Genomic DNA, 19,462 nt, shown 5'->3' with positions numbered 1-19,462 from the left:
GCACATATGCTGTGAGAGAATCCTCAGCATGCAGAATGGAACCATAAATAAATATTTTGATTACCTCTAAGGTTCCCATGAAACTTTTGTCAGTTGCCTGTGAAGCTGCCCAAAACCACTCAATCCACACTTCTGCTAAGAACTGTGATTCCCTCCCTCCCTCCAGGTTCTCTGTAAGGCTTTCTTGGGGTAGGGGGGCTTGAATAGGCCTTTGTGGTGCTGTGGGTTAAAGCCTCAGCGCCTAGGGCTTGCCGATCGAAAGGTCGGCGGTTCGAATCCCTGCGGCGGGGTGCGCTCCCGCTGCTCAGTCCCAGCGCCTGCCAACCTAGCAGTTCGAAAGCACCTCCGGGTGCAAGTAGATAAATAGGGACCGCTTACCAGCGGGAAGGTAAACGGCGTTTCCGTGTGCGGCTCTGGCTCGCCAGATGCAGCTTTGTCACGCTGGCCACGTGACCCGGAAGTGTCTCCGGACAGCGCTGGCCCCTGGCCTCTTAAGTGAGATGGGCGCACAACCCCAGAGTCTGTCAAGACTGGCCTGTACGGGCAGGGGTACCTTTACCTTTACCTTTTTACCCTACCTTTCTGCTAAATAGCGCAAAGGCAGCTCATGGGAAGTGAAGCAGTTATAAACCGTTGATCACAGGAGCAGTAGTGATACAGAAAACAAACAGGCAATTAAGATTTTTAAAATGCAGAGTAAGAAGGCTGATTGCTGAAGAATTGATGCTTTTGAATTATGGTGCTGGAGGAGACTCTTGAGTCCCATGGACTGCAAGAAGATCAAACCTCTCCATTCTGAAGGAAATCAGCCCTGAGTGCTCACTGGAAGGACAGATCCTGAAGCTGAGGCTGCAATACTTTGGCCACCTCACGAGAAGAGAAGACTCCCTGGAAAAGACCCTGATGTTGGGAAAGATGGAGGGCACATGGAGAAGGGGACAACAGAGGACAAGATGGTTGGATAGTGTTCTCAAAGCTACCAGCATGAGTTTGACCAAACTGCGGGAGGCAGTGGAAGACAGGAGTGCCTGGTGTGCTCTGGTCCATGGGGTCACGAAGAGTCGGACACGACTAAACGACTAAACAACAACAACAAAACAATTCCAGCCCCTTCCATTCCCCCCCCCCAGGATCCTTATTATGAAGATGCCATTCCTAACTAGCAACAGTTTTTTCCTCTGCTCTGTAGACATGTCGGGATATCTGCACATATTTATACATTGGTTTAACCAATGAGTAGCCGATAAGGTCAACTCTCAGAGCCTAGTTTCCATTTGCTAACATCCTGTGTGCCTCTAAACGCTCCATGCCCTTGCCATACTTGGGCCTTTTGACTAGGCCACCTATCCTATTTGCTTGCCTGCTGTTTCTCTTTCGGTTACATCGGCGCCAAGGTTTTTGCTAGTTATCTTGCTTTTTATTAGCTGAAGTATGATGACATGCCTGCAGATAGTGCTTGTAACATTCTTCTTGACTTAAGGAGAGTGAATATCCCACTGTGCAGAGGGAGGGCTATGGGCTTCAAAAGGAAAATAGGAACACTTCCAAGAAGTGAGTAATGTTGTTTTATTGTCTCTCCCCCCACCCCACCCCAATCATAGGTGAAAACAGACAGACATGATACTTCTCATCCTAGTGTGCCGTGCTTCTGCTGTTCCACTTACTGTACAAATCTCTAAGCAGCTTTCAAATCCTACACCCCCCATGTAAAACCTGACGCATCCCAGTGGAAGCAAAATAGTTTTTTTGTACCCCCCCCCCTTTATTTGTTGGAAAGGGTATTGTACTTCAAAACCAGGATGCTCTATATATTATACTATTTAATGCTGGAGTGGCCTTCTGGCATTGCTTTTGCAAATAACCATCCTCTTAGTCAATAAATTACTGCATGCGCTTCTAAACTATAAACTCCTCATTGACCTAGAGAGCAAAAATTCAATGTACATTAGTGGCATGCTCTGGGACATTTTCATTCATACTTTTTTCATTTAAAAGTTTGGTAGACTTGTCTGCAGAGCATTTTAAAGCCCCTCTGATAATCCCCTCAGACTCCCATGGCGCACATTAATCGAGACAAGGCAGATGAGGTGCAGACGGTGGAGTTCACAGAGCACATGCAAGCTGATCCTTCATTTCAGCAGGAGCTTTCCCCGCCTCCCCTTTCCAAAGCAGTAGTTCCTGCAAAACAAATGCCAGGTTGCATTTTTAAAAGTGTTGTTCAGTATGAATTCTGCCATTTCCAAAGCTAGGGCCCGTGCATTGAATTTGCAAGCTGACATTTTGATTCAGTGGCTGAAGAGGCAAAACCCTGGCCAGGAAGCCTTGGCTGCTAGCTCTGGAAGGGACCACCATAGAAATGTAGGAAGCTGCCTTATACCAAGTTAAGTCCATTGGTCTTTCTAGCCTATTATTGTCTTTATACTGACTTTATAACCTACCTGGAGATGCCAGGAGAACCTTTTGCATGCAAAGCAGTTTCTGTACTGCGGAGTTTCAGCCTTTCCCCATCAGTCAGCGTGAGAGATGTTCGCTCTGCAATTTGGGCCAATTGTTTGTTTTAGCGTTTTGAGATTTGTATACTATCTTGGATGCCTTGCAAGGCCTTTTATAAATGCAATGTAGAAAGAATCACATCCTGGTTCTTAGGAAGCTCAAATCCTACATTTCTTCGCCACTGCTTCTACTCCCTGCTTTGTGGTTGCTGACTTGCTGTCATCCCATCCTTCCTCTCTCTTCCCCAGTTTTATTTTTGGGTGGATTTGGATGAAACCTGCAGACAAGGCTTCTTCTTCTGATGGTATGAGTCTTGCCAGATACCAAAAGGGTATAAAAAAGGATAGCAATCTCTCCCAGTGTTCTGTGGGCAAACGAACAGGGAGAAGAAAGGTGACCCCTAGGTAAGAACCCTGCCTGATCACAGAGAAATTAGATTTTTATGCCTTTAAAGCTGGGTTTGGTGTGAAGGAAGAACTGCCAGGGATTTGCTTTCCTCCCAGTGGTTTTGTTTGTGGGCACTGATTCAGTGGAATTACGTTGGTGCCCTTAGGTGGTATTGCAGGCCCACAAAGCAGCAAGCAAAGGATTTGATTTGAGGCATAGGTTGGCATGGGTAATGGAAACTTCCATCTTGAGGACCCAAACACCTCTCACCCCCTCCCCTCCTCAGTTGTCCTTAGTCATCTGCCAAAGCTGCTTTCTGCTCGGTGGGAGAAGTTTGAGAGTGAGTGAAACAAGTAAGGCAGAGTGATACATAAATAAATTAAAAGCACTCATACAGATTTTAAAGGAAGACTACACACACACGCAGAAGCAAAGAAGAATTGTAAGAGTAAAGGGTGGAGGAATAGTTAATACACAACAAGCATACTTAAAGCAACAACAAAGAAAATCAAGACTGAATAAAAGGATAGCTAACAGAATGGTTCCTGGGCAAAGGCAAAATTGCAGTAACTCTCCCTCCCCTGTGAACACCTTTACCTGTCCTAAGCGGGCCTTGCCCTCCTCCTTGTTTACCCTCCTCTGGGAGCATGCCAGGGCCCTCACATGACCATTCCAGAGCTCATTAAGCAAGGTGAAGAACTTTAAAAGCGCTTTCCATGGTGTGTTCCAGTCTTGCCATTTATTTATTTATTTAGGGGCTGTGCGCCAAAAGTCATGATCATGTAAGTAGATTATGCGTATGTGGCAGTCCCACTGTATATTATTGTTAATTTGGGTGTTTTCTCTCTCTCTCTTCTTTCTCTTTCTTCTTTATTTTAAATACAGCTTTTTCTCCTTTTTAATTTCCCCCTCCCTTGATTTGTGTTCTTTTTAATATTCTGAAGATTTCTGGGCTTTCAAAAGTATTGTGTCTTGCTGTTCTAACCACTGAATTCACTAAAGTTTCTTTTTTAAAAATATATAAAAAACTACTGTTGTTGTTTTTTTAGAAAATATTTAAATATTTTTAAACAGCACTTCCATTTAAAATATTGTGAGGCTGTATATAATCTAAAAACACAATACAAAAGTAAGAACAATAAGAACATCCAACGAAATTGGTAAAAGCTGGCTGGCAAAGAATCTCAAGTTCATAAGACTGTTTTCAGAAGATGTCTGAGAGCATGTAGGCAGTTGTTGAGGTCCTTCCAGCATTCTGCAGGCCTTGTGACATCCTTACGGTCTAAGAAATGAAACTTAAAGCTATCTGCCAAGACACAGGTGCCAATTACACTCAGAGTAAGAAAGGATCTTGATTATTTTACAGGACACAAGCAGCCTGACAATAAATCTTTCCAGGAGTTGTAAAATTTGTACTTCACTTTCTGGAACAGATTTTTCGGACAGTTGTCAATGAAGTACTTTGAAAAGTATGCTTTATCCAGTCAGAAGTAAATCCCACAAGGCTTTAAATAACCTTAATGTAATGTCTTTGTGGTTACACATGAGAATAATTAGTAGGTTCTGTCTTGTTTTATTCACTACACTACTGGCACGGAATCTGAAGTCCCATAGATTAAAAATGACATGTCTCTCTCCCCCTCCCCCACCCCTTGGCTTTTAGAAATTCTTTGTTTAAGCCAGCCTGTAATAGGCCTTGCTTATAAATCTGAAATAAATTGATCCTCCTTTCACAAAAAGTGTATTTTTGTCATTCCATTGCAATATTATAGATGCTAATGTTATTACAGAAATTAATGTACTGTTCGTAGTCCAACCTTTCATGGAGCTGCTTCAAAGACTGTATCTCAGCAGTGGGAAACCTCTGATCCACAGGCCCAGTTAGACCCATCACAGATCCCAGTTTGGCCCACAAGGGCATTACCCACAAACCATGCCCATCTTCTTCTCACATGGCATCATATGTGTCTGCAGAGGAGAAACGCTTCATTTGGCGCAAGCAGTTTGAATAAAATCTGCTTCCTGAAAATGGACTTTCAAGAAGCTTGCTGTAACTGCTAATCAGCTGATTGGTAAGTACAGCAAGCCTTTTGGAAGGCACTCTTCCAGCACCAACAGGGCACTGTAACCGATGATCAGTTGATCGCCGGTTACAGTGACCTGCATTGAACTTTGACAGCTGTAAACTACTATACCAGGTGATTGACAGGTGGGCAGTCCAGCCCATGAGTCAGAGTTGAGGTGAGGGGAATTAAAGATGTGGCCCATTGGCCAGATCCTGTTCCCCACCTCTGGTATACATGGAGAACAATTTCAAATAGGATATACCGTAATTTTTGCTCTATAAGACTTACTTTTTCCCTCCTAAAAAGTAAGGGGAAATGTGTGTGCATCTTATGGAGTGAATGCAGGCTGCGCAGCTATCCCAGAAGCCAGAACAGCAAGAGGGATTGCTGCTTTCACTGCGCAGCGATCCCTCTTGCTGTTCTGGCTTCTGAGATTCAGAATATTTTTTTTCTTGTTTTCCTCCTCCAAAAACTAGGTGCATCTTGTGGTCTGGTGCATCTTATAGAGCAAAAAATACGGTAATATGCAATCTGTATGCCAGTTATTACATACGTATTGATTGTATGCATGGGTTTCTCCTTATCTTCACACGCAAGGTATTTTTTTTAACCGTGAATTAGAATTATGTAACACATGAAACAGGTCTTGGAAAACATTTTGGCTGGGATTGAAAGCTCTGCTTCAGGTGTGCTCAATAGGATTTTAACACCTACCCAAACAGCAGGCATCCTGCCCTGCAATGCCATTTTGCAAACAGCTTTTTGAAAGTCTAGATGATCCTTGGACAGATGACACTCAGGGTCTATTCCAACTCTTCAGTTCTATTGTTCTCAGTCCTCTGAGTTTAAAAAGCTGTTTGTCATGTTACATTGGTTACCTGCTGTTCACAATCCAAAAGCTCAATTGGGTGTGCAGAACTTGCTGTGTGATTTTTTTTAAAACCCAACCAATATGTACTTTTGAAATTGTCCAACATTCTTTTGAAAGTTGTTTAAGAGGAGTTAAATTTAAGGGAAATAATTGGGTGATATACAACTAAATCACATTCAGACTTGATTCATTGATTTCAGTGAATTTACTGTGTGACAAACATTGGGTAATATCCATAACAACAGCCACTTAAGATCCTGGATAAATGATTGGTGATGATTATTAGACTGTAGACTGTTCACAAGGCATCACATATTTCAGTAGATTTTGCTATTCATCCAAGAGCAAATAAATAAATAAATGGTTTATTTGTTTCCAGGTTCTAAAAGTCCTGTAATAGCCCATTGACCCTCATTTCTATTTCCTTCAGATGGTTGCATTCACAATGCCTAATACCCCTTGGGTTTGTTTTATTTTGTTTGCAATAAGGTCAACCAAACATAAAAGTCAAATTCAGGGCATATCAACATAACTTTGCCTCAGCCATTATCTTTCTCGATGGTGCATAGGTCTCTGTGAACTCAACCATAGTTAGATACACAAAATCAGGGTGTGTTTTCCCTTCCAGTTGCTTAAATCTGATAGACTGCACATGGCTTGTATTCATATCTGTCTAAAGTTGTTGTCAGAGGGCCAACAGTAACCATTAACATGAGCAAAGGTTTACTTTGCAGGTTTGATGGGAAATGTACCCAGGTCTGTTCAATTTCAGTTGAATTCCTAGACTATGCCATCACTTTTAATGCACCAGGATATAATCAAATGTTACTGGAGTTCCAAAGTGAGAAACATGATCAAATAATTGCATCTGATACTTAAGCAAGACTTTGCCTAACATATTAATAGCATGTTGATAGCATAATTTGTTTTGTTAAGCCTATCTACAAAGTGTACTATTCTCCTATAGGCTTTAAGCATCCCTTCCACCAGTTTTCTTATAGGGTGTTACCCTTTTGTGTAATGTGGGTTAATAACAATGATTCCATTTGAGCAGTTGTTGTTACTACTGTTACTATTAACTAACAACTACATGATTTTTAAAAATGGTTTTTGCTTTTTTGGTAAATTATATATATCAAACACACACACCTGTACAATAATATCCTGGTTCAAAATGAATTCTGATTGAGCCTGGTAACTTCAGCATGAAAAGCATGTGTTTTGCCTCCACTGACAGAGGCAATATGTCTTCTTTTTTCGATCCCCAACTTCAGCTGGTTCTGTAAAAGATAGAGAAGCATTTTGCTTCTTGTATCTCAAAACGTTTCTATGCATCTCTCTCTGCACCTAGCACAGAGAAGGTACTTTGTCATAGCTTTGCCCTTTCTCAAAGACTCTTTCTAACTTGAAGCCCTCACAGGTTGTACAGTCGGAAGGATTAAAAAAGATGATGAGCATATATTATCTGTGCAGATGAGTCAATGCAGATACTTGCTAATGCCTTCCAAGAGTAAAAATCTAATATGTTTGCATGACAGAAAGTTTTAAGCTAGTAGAGGAAGCATTACCTCATTACAAAATAACCAAAACCTTTTAAGATAGTGCATATGTTGCTAATATAGCCGTTAGGCACAGTGAATATTGGCTGTAGTTGAGGAGGAATTAAAGATCCTCTTAATGAGGGTGAAAGAGGAGAGCGCAAAATATGGTCTAAAGTTCAACATCACTAAGATCATGGCCACCGGTCCCATCACCTCCTGGCAAATAGAAGGGGAAGAAATGGAGACAGAGATTTTACTTTCTTTGGCTCCAGGATCACTGCAGATGGTGACAGCAGCTACGAAATTAAAAGACGCCTGCTTCTTGGGAGAAGAGCAATGACAAACCTAGACAGCATCTTAAAAAGCAGAGACATCACCTTGCCGACAAAGGTCCGTAAAGTTAAAGCTGTGGTTTTCCCAGTAGTGATGTATAGAAGTGAGAGCTGGACCATAAAGAAGGCTGATCGCCGAAGAATTGATGCTTTTGAATTATGGTGCTAGAGGAGACTCTTGAGAGTCCCATGGACTGCAAGAAGATCAAACCTATCCATTCTTAAGGAAATCAACCCAGAGTGCTCACTGGAAGCACAGATCCTAAAACTAAGGCTCGAATACTTTGGCCACCTCATGAGAAGATAAGACACCCTTGAAAAGACCCTGATGTTGGAAAGATTGAGGGCACTAGGAGAAGGGGACAACAGAGGACGAGATGGTTGGACAGTGTTCTCGAAGATACCAACATGAGTCTGATCAAACTGCAGGAGGCAGTGGAAGACAGGCGTGCCTAGCGTGCTCTGGTCCATGGGGTCACAAAGAGTTGGACACGACTAAAGAACAACAACAAAAGTGCCTTATTCTACTCTGTTTTATGCTGAACTCAGTTGTGCTGCCCTTTATGAGGAGATCAGAATTGTGTCCCTCAAATATACTGTTTCTTAGCTGTGTTTCATATTGTCTCCTAGATTATAAATGACATTGTTCCAGCTTTTTGAAATAGAATCTTAGAATAGAACATGGAGGTAGATTTATCTGGAACTACATGAAAACACAAAGCAGACACAGTAGAGCAAAAATGTGATTTTAAGAGGATAACATTCTAGACTTTGTATTTCTTGAACACACTTTGTAAATATTTAACAGCATAGCATTTATGGGCATAGTCAAGCTCACTACAACTTATCATTCGTAATGCCAAACCATAGTTTAGTGTTTTATGTTAGCCTTTATGGTACAATCCCCCCCCCCCCCCATTTTGCTACCCCTTTGGCATTTTTAAATTAGATAATAAACAGATTCATCCATTGATAGAAAGCCATTTGATCTATTAAAAATGCTTTGCCATTTTTACTAGGAGAGCAATAGTAAAACAAATTGATGCTGGCTGTCAAAAAGTTGAAATCGCTTATTCTTCTTGAACAGATCCAAATATAGATTTGCACTCTATTTTGAGGGGCTGGTGGAATAAGAACAGTGGTTAAGGTACTTATCCAGCTACTAGTGTTCAGATAAGGGTTGTACAAATGGTCTCACCTCTAAGCAACAACACATGGCTTTGCTATGAGATACTTTGAAGATGCCGTTATGGTAGCAAATAGTCAGCAAGTCTCTTGTTTCCTGCTCTTGGATGGCTCTGAAGTAATGTGTTATTGCCAAGTCAATGACCTTCACTGAACTGGTTATACAAGAGCAAATTGAAGATGCGCCATGTCATCGTCCTGGAGATGAAAGAATGGATCATGTTTGCTAATTGAAAATACATTAATTTAAAAACAAGATAGATTGTTTGAGGTTCTCCAAAGAGATCCTTGCAACATGTGGAGTATTTATGTGTTGTCATCAGACAGCCAACATGGTGAAGTGGGTAGAAATATCAAACTTGGATCAGAGACAACTAGGTTCAAATCCCAGTTCAGCCACGGACCTCACAGAGATACCTTCGACTAGTCACTTTCTCTCTGCCTAACGTACCTCATAGGGTTTTTATTCTGTGAACTTCCTTGAGATCTTGTGAAGAAGGGTGGTATATAAATCTAATAGAATAAATAAATAAATGCCATTTATGCTCACTTAAGTCACTTGGTGGAATAGCAGAATGCAAATGCAGTAAAAGTAAGTCTTCTCCTTCAAAGAAAGTGTGTTTGAAAGAAAGATGTACCCACACTGATTATTGTAAACAGAAACAGGTTTTCAGGTACAGTAAGCCTGCAACTTACGCGCATTTAACGTGTGCACATTCTGCTTTACACGCTTGGCTGAATGAATGAATGGGGGTGAGCATCTAGGAAAAAAGACTTTGGTAATCCCACCTGCAATTGAACCCAGTGTCTTTTGACTATACACAAATTTAGCTTTAAGCACGATCCCTGGAACATAACCTCATGTAAAGTTGCGAAATCAGGATGCCTGAGAAGTGTTTGTGTCTCTGCCTCGCAAGCATTTTGCCTAAGCTCCCTAAACTATATGTTTAATTATTCAAGGCAGATTTGGTTTAATGAATCAGGTTTTATGCAGCTCTCACACAAACTTCTTGCTGCCTCGGTTGCTTTTCAGTTCTTAGTTTCTGGTGTGCGACTGTCACTGCTATAATTCTATAATTAGTTTTCTCAAGGTTTCTTGACTCAGCCCCATTCTTTTAAATCTGATTTCCCATCATGTCTGTTGCCTGCCTCAGAGTGTTGTTAAAGGGCACTTTTTGTTGTTATATGCAACCACTGGGTTTGCTATCACACACAGAAGTAATACCATTGAAGTCAACAGGATGCCATTGGCGTGAGCTAGTGTACATCCAGCCAACATAGCATGAGCAAAGGCTGCATAGTTTGGTAGATGATGTGATGATAATTACTCATTTACCCTAGGCAGTGTCTTTATGGTTCTAGCTGAGCTGGCCTGTCTGAAAATGAAAATTATGTTAAATTAGTTCCATATGCCCCTTCATAATAATTAACTACAAGCTGATAAAGATCTATCTGGAGTCTTTGACCAGCTCGTCATTACATGTACCGTTTCTTACTTTTAGAATGTGGGTAATAGTGCATGTAAACACAGAGGTCTGAGGGGCGGGGCTTAAAAGCCATTAGTGCTTGAGGAATTTTAGCTAAATGCAGAATGGGAGTGTACTAATTATTACATTAAGGCTAATGTATTAGCTGCAGTTAAATCAGTCCAAGTATGCACTTTCCAACAAAAGACTCAGCTACATTATACACATGAAAAAAGACAGTGGTGAAGTTGCATTCTCTGTTTTCATGGAATAAGCATTAATCAAACTTTAAATGCTGAAAGAAGAGCACTTCTTACAACTTAATTGTCAGATGCAGCAACGGAGTATCTGCTGTAATGGAAAATCCACTCTTGAGCCAATTCCTTTCGCATACAGAGCTCCTGTGTTCCCAGGCTCTCTCTGTTCAATTCAGTTGGATGGCTTTAAAAGAGGATTAGACAAATTTGCGGAGGACAAAGCTATCATTGACTCCATTATCAGAAGCATTTGCCTCTGAATACCAGTTGATGTGAATCACAGGTGGAGAGAGTGCTCCACTAGGAGGTTCCCCCCCCACCGCTGTTTTGCTGCCACACCCAATTTAAGGTGTTGACTTTGGAGTATAAAACCCTCTATGACCCAAGTACTTGAAGTAGTGCTATGACCACTATCTGCTGGCCTAAGCCATAAGCTTTGCAGGAAAGCCTCTGTTTGTGGTCCCATTGACACAGGGGTCAGCAAACTTTTTCAGCAGGGGGCCGGTCCACTGTCCCTCAGACCTTGTGGGGGGCCGGACTATATTTTTTGGGGGGGTGGATGAACGAATTCCTATGCCCCACAAATAACCCAGAGATGCATTTTAAACAAAAGGACACATTCTACTCATGTAAAAACAAGCTGATTCCCGGACCGTCTGTGGGCTGGATTTAGAAGGTGATCCGGCCTGATCCGGCCCCCAGGCCTTATTTAACCTACCCATGCATTGACAGCTAAGGCACATTTTGTGGTGATACAGAGCAGAGCCTCCTCTGTTGTTACACTCTGGATGTGGAACTATCTCCTACTGGAGGTGTAGCTGACCCCCACATTGCCAGCTTCCTAACATCAAGGGAATTAGTATTGTTTTCACTCAGGCCTTTGGGGATAGATTAGCCGAAGAGCTGGTGTAGTTATCAGCCTTTGGATTTAATATCTGTAGTACTGTAGTGCACTGCATTTTATGGAATCTTTTGTATACCACCCTGGAATCCTTTGGGATGAAAGGTGATTTTTTAAATATAATGAACAACAACAACAACAACAACAACAACAAATAACCAATAGTAACTATGGGTGCACAATTGTTGTCAGTTTGTATGTGTGTGTGTTGTGTATATAATTTCCTGTAACACAGATCTGGAAGGTCAAATGCATGCCACTGTATAAGGTAAGTCGAAGAAGGAAGGAGGGAGCCAGCCAGATGTAGACATGTGGAGCATGGGTTGGTATTAGCCCAAAAATCAATCTATTTTGGGGGATGCCTGCTTATGATCCCCTGTGACGAAACATTATCCAAGTTCTAAAACAGTTCTAGTATCTGTAGTAAGGTTTAAGGTTACACATACTTTCAACGTGAATTCTGGTTTCACAGCTGATAGCCATACATATGACTATTCTAAGAAAAAGAGGAGCGGAGGGGATTTGTCAGACTTGTCTACTATGAGAGCAATCCTTCCCGATGCAAATGTCCATGTGTCATATTTGCAGTAATGGCTACTGTTTCGTTGAACTTTTAAGCTATGGAATTTACTATGGAATACTAGGCCAACACAATATAGTGTTGGATAGATTTGGGCTGAACTTTCCATGTAGGGTGACTGATGAAAGAAGGATAAATTGTACTAATATGTGGTAGAATAGCTTAGTGAGAAACACCAACAACTCCAATGATTTGAATAGTTCATATAATGTTTTTTTTGAACTGTTTTAGTATGCAGTCTGTGACATTTTTATGGACTTGTTTTCCTGGTGAGATAGGGTGGAATTATTCTCCTTCAGGTATAATATTTCATTATAATTATAATTTAAAAGCATTTTTTTGGCTCCAGGTTAAGATTGTTGTGATAGCACCTTGTCATTCGCAATGCAAATTCTCGGTGAATGATCGGGCAATTACATAATAGTTATTCACATGCAAGGTTGAAATGGTTGAGGTTCTGTTACATTTTGGAAGTTGATATTCTCTTGGGAGATGTTAGCCTCCAAATGTCACCCAATAATGCATTGATCTGCTTCTGTAGTTGCTGACAGATGATGCAATTATCAACTGACCTCTGCCGAGCATTTCTGACCACCTTGTGTACTTAATACTGTCCTGGTTTATTACTGTCAGCTGTTTATCAGTTGCAAAAATGGCTGCTTGTGCACGGTGACAATGACAAGACAGCAGGTCCTATTCATCTCCACAAGCACAGCAGCATGCAAGCTTGTGCTTTTGTAGTGTTACTTCTACCTGGTAAGGATAGAGCTGTCAAGTTCTATCTTACTTTGCAGTCTTTCCCACTGTGTAAAGTTTTCTGCCTGAATAAGAGAGTTGATGGGTGGAGGGTCACTACAATTAGTTTTGATAACACAAACAGATGAAGCTGGTGATGATAGGTGGTGGATGGTTGCTTCCTACCTCCTTGGTCACCCCAGCTGGGTGTGTGTGAGAAGTTGAATATATATTGATGGTTATTCCTTCAAGAAGGCCTCCATAACTTGTGACCTGTCAGGTACTCAACAACTTCTTTGTTTTTGGATTCCCAAGCAAGTCACAAAAACAGGACGTTTGTTAAGGCTCAGGCGGACTGCCACAAATGCCTATTGGGACTGCATATGGGGACACACAGGTTGTGTGGACCTGACTTAAACTGATCATAGTTAGGGTAATAGCAAAGTTTAAGAACCTAAGGTGATGCCTCCATTATCACTTCTGCATTATTTAGAGGACCATATAATATCCACCATTACGATACTCTTCCTCCATGGAGCTCAAGACTTTGATCTCCTTTGATTTCCACAACAAGTTAGAGATGGCCATCCAGTAGGGTTTGTGGCTGAACAAGGATTTGAACTAGATCTCTCCTTGATTCAAGTCAAAAGCTATGGGCCAAATGAGACATGACACTTGTTGAATAGTTTGGCACTGTGCAGTTGTATTTTCTTTAACAGCTGTATTGGGGGAGCTGGATTGGGGCAATGGCATGGGGGAGGCAGCGAATGCAGCTTTAACCCTTTGCCTCTATCATGCTCCTAAGCAGAATTGCCCTTGCATCTGCTGCTCACAATGGGGAAAGACTCTTACAGATAGATAGAACTGAGTAGTCTTACTAAATAATAGAACAGGAATAAATTGCTGCTAAATTCTCCAGAAGGGTTTTGTTTTGCGTCTTTGTCTGCATTTCTTACCTCTTGCAGTGCGGTTCTTTGGAGGGCACAAGTTCACGTCTATTATTTTAAGAAGGTTATGGTCCTTAAGATTCTGCGGCTTAGAGCCAGTAGAAAGGTCCCAAAGGAAGATGTGTATAGTGGTGGAGGAGATATTTCCCATATTGCAGGATACAGCTCTTGGTTGTTTCTCCATTTAAATGGCTTAAATACTTTGTGTGCATCGGAGTAAATCATGCAGGTCCTTCCCGCAAGGTTCAGCTGGCAAACCTCAGTACATTTCACACATTTTAAAGCAACATTTCTGCACAGTGTCTGTGGGTTTTGTTTATAGGAAAAGGAGACACTAATCCCCAGATTAAAAAAACCCCCACAAAACTTGTTATGCCAAGACAATAGAAACCCTTTTTTAATCTGTAGGGGTTGAGAGTTCCCATACTGAGCTAATAAGTTCTGCAGAAAGGTCTGGAATTGTCATTACCCTCCACATATACACCGGACACCCTTTCCTTATAAAAATTAATGTTTTTTTGGTGCTGTTCTCTAGTAGGAAGAGCTTTTTCACCTAGTAAAATACTGTACCTCTGTTTTGTGATGATGCAAGGTGACTAGAATCAACTTGTAAAAAAGCTACTTCTAACCTAACATTGCAAGAAGTCTGTGCAACTAAGTGATATAACTAACCTATAACAAGTAAATTAATAGCCCAGTTCTGTTGCGACTGCCAATGCAGGTCTCTTTGTTCTAGGTTACATTGCTGGGGTGGTACTGTTAGATCCCAAAGCTCTTTTTGTTATCGTAACAATAAAGTATTGTAATTGGCTTGTGGGAGAGGGTTTGGTTGCTGTTGGTGAATCCTTGCTTCTCTTCAAGCAACAGGGAGCAGGGTAATTCTTCCCCCCAGCTTCTCCTACGCTTCCTGCTTCTCCTCCTACTCTGCTCTGCCACTTTAGTCCTGGGTCTGTCTTCATGTATTTTTGTTAGCTGCCAATCTTCTGGGTTCAAAACAGAGTTGGGTGACTATATTGATTACCCTTTGTGATATCTTTTCTGGTAGGATTTTGGTTTTGTTAATCTGTTTTCCTTTCCGCCTAATCGGGCTTGGCTTTTGGACACTGGACAGAATCCACAGCTCAGAGGATGGTTCATAGCTCAGTGGTTAAGCAAGTGTGTGTGTGTGGAGAACGACATTTGCCTGATATCTTGGAGAGCCATAGTCAGTCAGAGTCAACAGTAGTGGATTAGATGGAGCAGTGGTTTGTCTCAATATAAAAGCAAGTTTATATGTTCACCTGATGGCTTGTGGCTTCCTGTTTGGATTTTGTTGGATGATCTGCAGAGTCACTGGTGGGTGGTCTGCTTTGGGACAGAGGTCATATAGTTCATATTTGGCTCCTTTCAACATTGTGATTAGACTTAGGCTCACAGCTTTAACATCTCTGGTCCATAGGTTGGGTGGAGGAAGAGCGTAGCTCCATTAACAACACGAAGTGTACAACACACAGTGGTCAACTCCAATCCATCTAGTGAAGAAGACAGTACATTGACACTGTCCTCCTGACTCGTGATCATGATGGGAAAGAAATGGAAGGATGGTTGTGCTTTCTCTGGCGCTTGCCCATGCCCCCCCTTTTTTATTTAGTACGTTTATTTTCCTCCTTTCATCCCAGAAGTTCAGGGTAGCATGCATGCCTCTCTGTGTTGCTCATTCCCCACTTTGAGAATCAATAACTGAAGGCATCCCCTATTCATAGCTAAACAACCTTCCCATTACCAAGCAACCAATTACTGTTCTGGAATATTATCAAGCATCTTCTTTTAATATCAGGCTGCGGCACAGTTAACACCAGCAGATTTTCCTGAATGACTCTTTGTGTGCTTCAAGTCAAGCCTTTTGCAATTCAGAAGTTACCACAGCTCATTTGTATGTGACGTGTAAACAAAGAGATGGAGAAAACTATGAGGGACAAGAGGATGAAAGCATTTTGTGTGTGTTGGGCATGGCATCCTAAGCACATGAGGTCAATGCTTTTGACCTCTCCATATGGTGGGGATTTCCTACCGTTGTTCATTGTCCTAGGGCAGGTAGGTCAGTGGGTTCCATGAACATTGTTATGTTTTAAGCCTTGTATTAACCTTGAACATAAATAGCAGGTGTTAAATGCATCACTTCAGCTACTCTGAAATTTGAACTAAGCACTCAGCTGGAAGTGCAATGTGGGGGGGGGGGCCTGAATGCTGGAGCTTGCAAACCTCTGCAGAAACTGCTTCTAAGTCGGAAGGCTAGGTAGTACCACGTCCTACCGCAGTAATTTAATGCTTTGCTATTTTGACTTTGCACTCTGAATCCTCTCTAAGCCCTGGTTCCATGAGCAATTACTTCTAGAACAGTATTTGGTGGAAATCCCATTGTAGCCTATCACATTCATAGCACTGTCAGAATGGAGCAGGGAAAATTACCGTATTTTTTGCTCTATAAGACTCACTTTTTCCCTCCTAAAAAGTAAGGGGAAATGTGTGTGCGCCTTATGGAGCGAATGCAGGCTGCGCAGCTATCCCAGAAGCCAGAACAGCAAGAGGGATTGCTGCTTTCACTGCGCAGCGATCCCTCTTGCTGTTCTGGCTTCTGAGATTCAGAATATTTTTTTTCTTGTTTTCCTCCTTCAAAAACTAGGTGCGTCTTGTGGTCTGGTGCGTCTTATGGAGCGACAAATACGGTAGATAAATGGCTGGCAAGAAATAGGATTTCCCTCAGGCTGTATCTTTCTCTCATCTTCCCTTTGTAAAATGCTATTTTAAATTAGTTTGTAATAATAATAATAATAATAATAATAATAATAATAATAATAATTTATTATTTATACCCCACCCATCTGGCTGGGCCTCCCCAGCCACTCTGGGCGGCTTCCATAGAAACCAAAAATACAGTAAAATATCACACGTTAAAAACTTCCCTGAACAGGGCTGCCTTAAGATGACTTCTGAGTGTTAGGTAGTTGTTTATCGCTTTGACATCTGCTGGAAGGGCGTTCCACAGGGCGGGCGCCACTACCGAGAAGGCCCTCTGCCTGGTTCCCTGTAGCTTTGCTTCTCGCAATGAGGGAACTACCAGAAGGCCCTCGGCGCCGGACCTCAGCGTCCGGGCAGAACGATGGGGGTGGAGACGCTCCTTCAGGTATACTGGACCGAGGCCATTTAGGGCTTTAAAGGTCAGCACCAACACTTTGAATTGTGCTCGGAAACGTACTGGGAGCCAATGTAGGTCTTTCAAGACCGGTGTTATATGGTCTCGGCGGCCGCCCCCAATCACCAGTCTAGCTGCCGCATTCTGGATTAGTTGTAGTTTCCGAGTCACCTTCAAAGGTAGCCCCACGTAGAGTGCATTGCAGTAGTCCAAGCGGGAGATAACCCGAGCATGCACCACTCTGATGAGACAGTCCGCAGGCAGATAGGGTCTCAGCCTACGTACCAGATGGAGCTGGTAAACAGCTGCCCTGGACACAGATTTGACCTGTGCCTCTATGGACAGCTGTGAGTCCAAAATGACTCCCAGGCTGCGCACCTGGTCCTTCAGGGGCACAGTTACCCCATTCAGGACCAGGGAATCCTCCACACCTGCCCGCCTCCTGTCCCCCCAAAACAGTACTTCTGTCTTGTCAGGATTCAACCTCAATCTGTTAGCCGCCATCCATCCTCCAACCGCCTCCAGACACTCACACAGGACCTTCACCGCCTTCACTGGTTCTGCTTTAAAAGAGCGGTAGAGCTGGGTATCATCCGCATACTGATGAACACCCAGCCCAAACCCCCTGATGATCTCTCCCAGAGGCTGCATGTAAATGTTAAAAAGCATGGGGGAGAGGACAGAACCCTGAGGCACCCCACAAGTGAGAACCCAGGGGTCTGAACACTCATCCCCCACCACCACTTTCTGAACACGGCCCAGGAGGAAGGCACAGCTTCTTCAAAGAAGTATAGTCTAATTTAAAGTTATCACAACAGACAACATCCTTAAACAACTTATCCACTGGTTTTACAATTCGGAACGCAGAAGCCTTGCCTTATAAACTAAGTTATTCCAGCTCCGTTGTCTATACTGGTGGGCAATGGCTATCCAGGGTTTCAGACAAGGGACATTCCCAACTCAACCGGGAGATGCCAGGGATTGAAGCCGTTACGCATGCAAAACATAGACTCTACCTCTAAGCTACATTTCTTTTCCATTAATAAGATAGTGCAAGTTAAGAAAACAAAAGAGGAAAATACATATAAAGAGTAATGATTACTACATTTTTCTACATTTACAATCAGTACAGGAGAAAGCCAAAAACAAAACAAAAATGATTCCTGTTAAGCAAGGTATTGTGTCTTCCACTCTACTGCTTTCTGTAGTTTTGTTTCCCTGCTGCTCACCTTCTCTAACTTAACTATGTTGGTCAGTTTTTAACTGATGTTCGTCCATATGATCACATAAGGCCTATCAAAAAGATTTATAATCCATCTTTCAGTTGAAATGGGTTATCTTTTTCTTAAAACTGAAACAGTTTACCACGCATGCTGATGCCCCAAAATACACAACCCCTTTCAGATTTATTTATCTTTTTAGAATACAATTCCCAGCTCTACCTAGAGATTCCACAAACTGAATGTGAGACATTCCACATTCAAAGCACATTCTCTCTTAGTGCACCACATTCCTTCCCCTAAGGATAGGGAAGTTGTGTTTTAAGTTGTATGTTCCGAGAAACATATTTACTCACTGAAACAAGCACAACATGATGCAGTTCAGTTGTGATATACTTAACTAAGGTGACATTATGTGTCCAATTCTGCCCCATACTGCAGATGATGGGAAGGGAGACGAAGAAGACGAGAGTAGACTATTGTGTGCATTTTTAGGGTACTTGGCATCAGTGTGTATTCATTTCAGCTTTGCCCTTGAGTAATGTGCAAGTGAAGACACAGCCTAAGTTAGTGGTGGCCCTTGAATGTGCATGCCTTGTTATGACATCATAAATAGTTGGAGTAACAGCTCCCTAAGTAATTCTTTAAAAGCTCTGAGGTTTGGAAAGAGCTCTTATTTAAAATGGGAAATTAAATGTTCCTTTGATAAAATGTGAACTTAAAAAACAAGAAAAACAAAAAAGGATTTGGCAATTGAATTTATACAGAGCGTTTAGCGGCTACGTCACCATGCAGATTTATAGCAGAAATGAGTATTGAGAGCCTACTTAATAGGCGTGATTAAATAACAAAAGAAAATTTGGTAACGTTTGAGGTTTGCAAGAGGTTTAAATGTGCTCCACAAGACATTGCTGTAAATTGTCCCAAAACAATTATTTTAACCTATTATTTCATTCTGGGCTCATGAGAACATAAACCTCACTAAAACTGCAGCGGAAGGGCACTCCCAGAGTTTTCAACCTTGGGAGATTTACTCATCAGCACAATATGATAACACCACTTCACAGATAAGGGGCCTCCTGGGAAATGGAGACAGAAATTAAGCCAGGCAAGTTATCGTGAGGCAGGTTTTGGCATTTGTTTTTGGATGCTAAGGAAAGAATATATCCAGTCCCTAGACCCTATCCAGCCTGATTTCATAGAGTAGAAGTAGGAAACATTTTTCCGCCTGAGGGCCACCTTCCTTTCTGGAACCTCTTGTTGTTTTCAGGGTGGTTGCCCCCTCTGATTTTCTCACCCTCAATATATT

At 42.0% G+C, this 19,462-nt stretch overlaps 2 protein-coding genes and 1 long non-coding RNA gene across 5 annotated transcripts in view; 1 reads left to right on the top strand and 2 right to left on the bottom strand.

The window, feature by feature from the left end:
* Nucleotides 1–19,462, bottom strand: part of FILIP1L (filamin A interacting protein 1 like) — a 183,505-nt gene that overhangs the window by 123,502 nt on the left and 40,541 nt on the right. The gene's annotated exons all lie outside the window — the stretch shown is intronic.
* CMSS1 (cms1 ribosomal small subunit homolog) overlaps nt 1–19,462 on the top strand; it is a 176,831-nt gene that overhangs the window by 129,053 nt on the left and 28,316 nt on the right. The window lies entirely within an intron of this gene.
* Nucleotides 1,793–19,148, bottom strand: LOC307215214. Of its 3 annotated transcripts, none has more exons than XR_013838390.1 (3): nt 18,510–19,148; nt 8,889–9,073; nt 1,793–2,178 (listed from the first exon to the last, which is right to left on the bottom strand). It is a non-coding gene; the product is annotated as an uncharacterized lncRNA (long non-coding RNA). The 3 variants fall into 3 exon arrangements; XR_013838391.1 differs by lacking the exon at nt 1,793–2,178 and adding an exon at nt 2,458–2,857; XR_013838392.1 differs by lacking the exon at nt 1,793–2,178 and adding an exon at nt 8,250–8,393.

Source organism: Podarcis cretensis (genome assembly GCF_951804945.1).
Source record: "Podarcis cretensis genome assembly, chromosome: 4".
In the NCBI taxonomy this organism is placed as follows: Eukaryota; Metazoa; Chordata; class Lepidosauria; order Squamata; family Lacertidae; genus Podarcis; species Podarcis cretensis.
The sequence above is the reverse complement of the archived record's forward strand: the minus strand, read 5'-3'. Positions and strand labels throughout refer to the sequence as shown.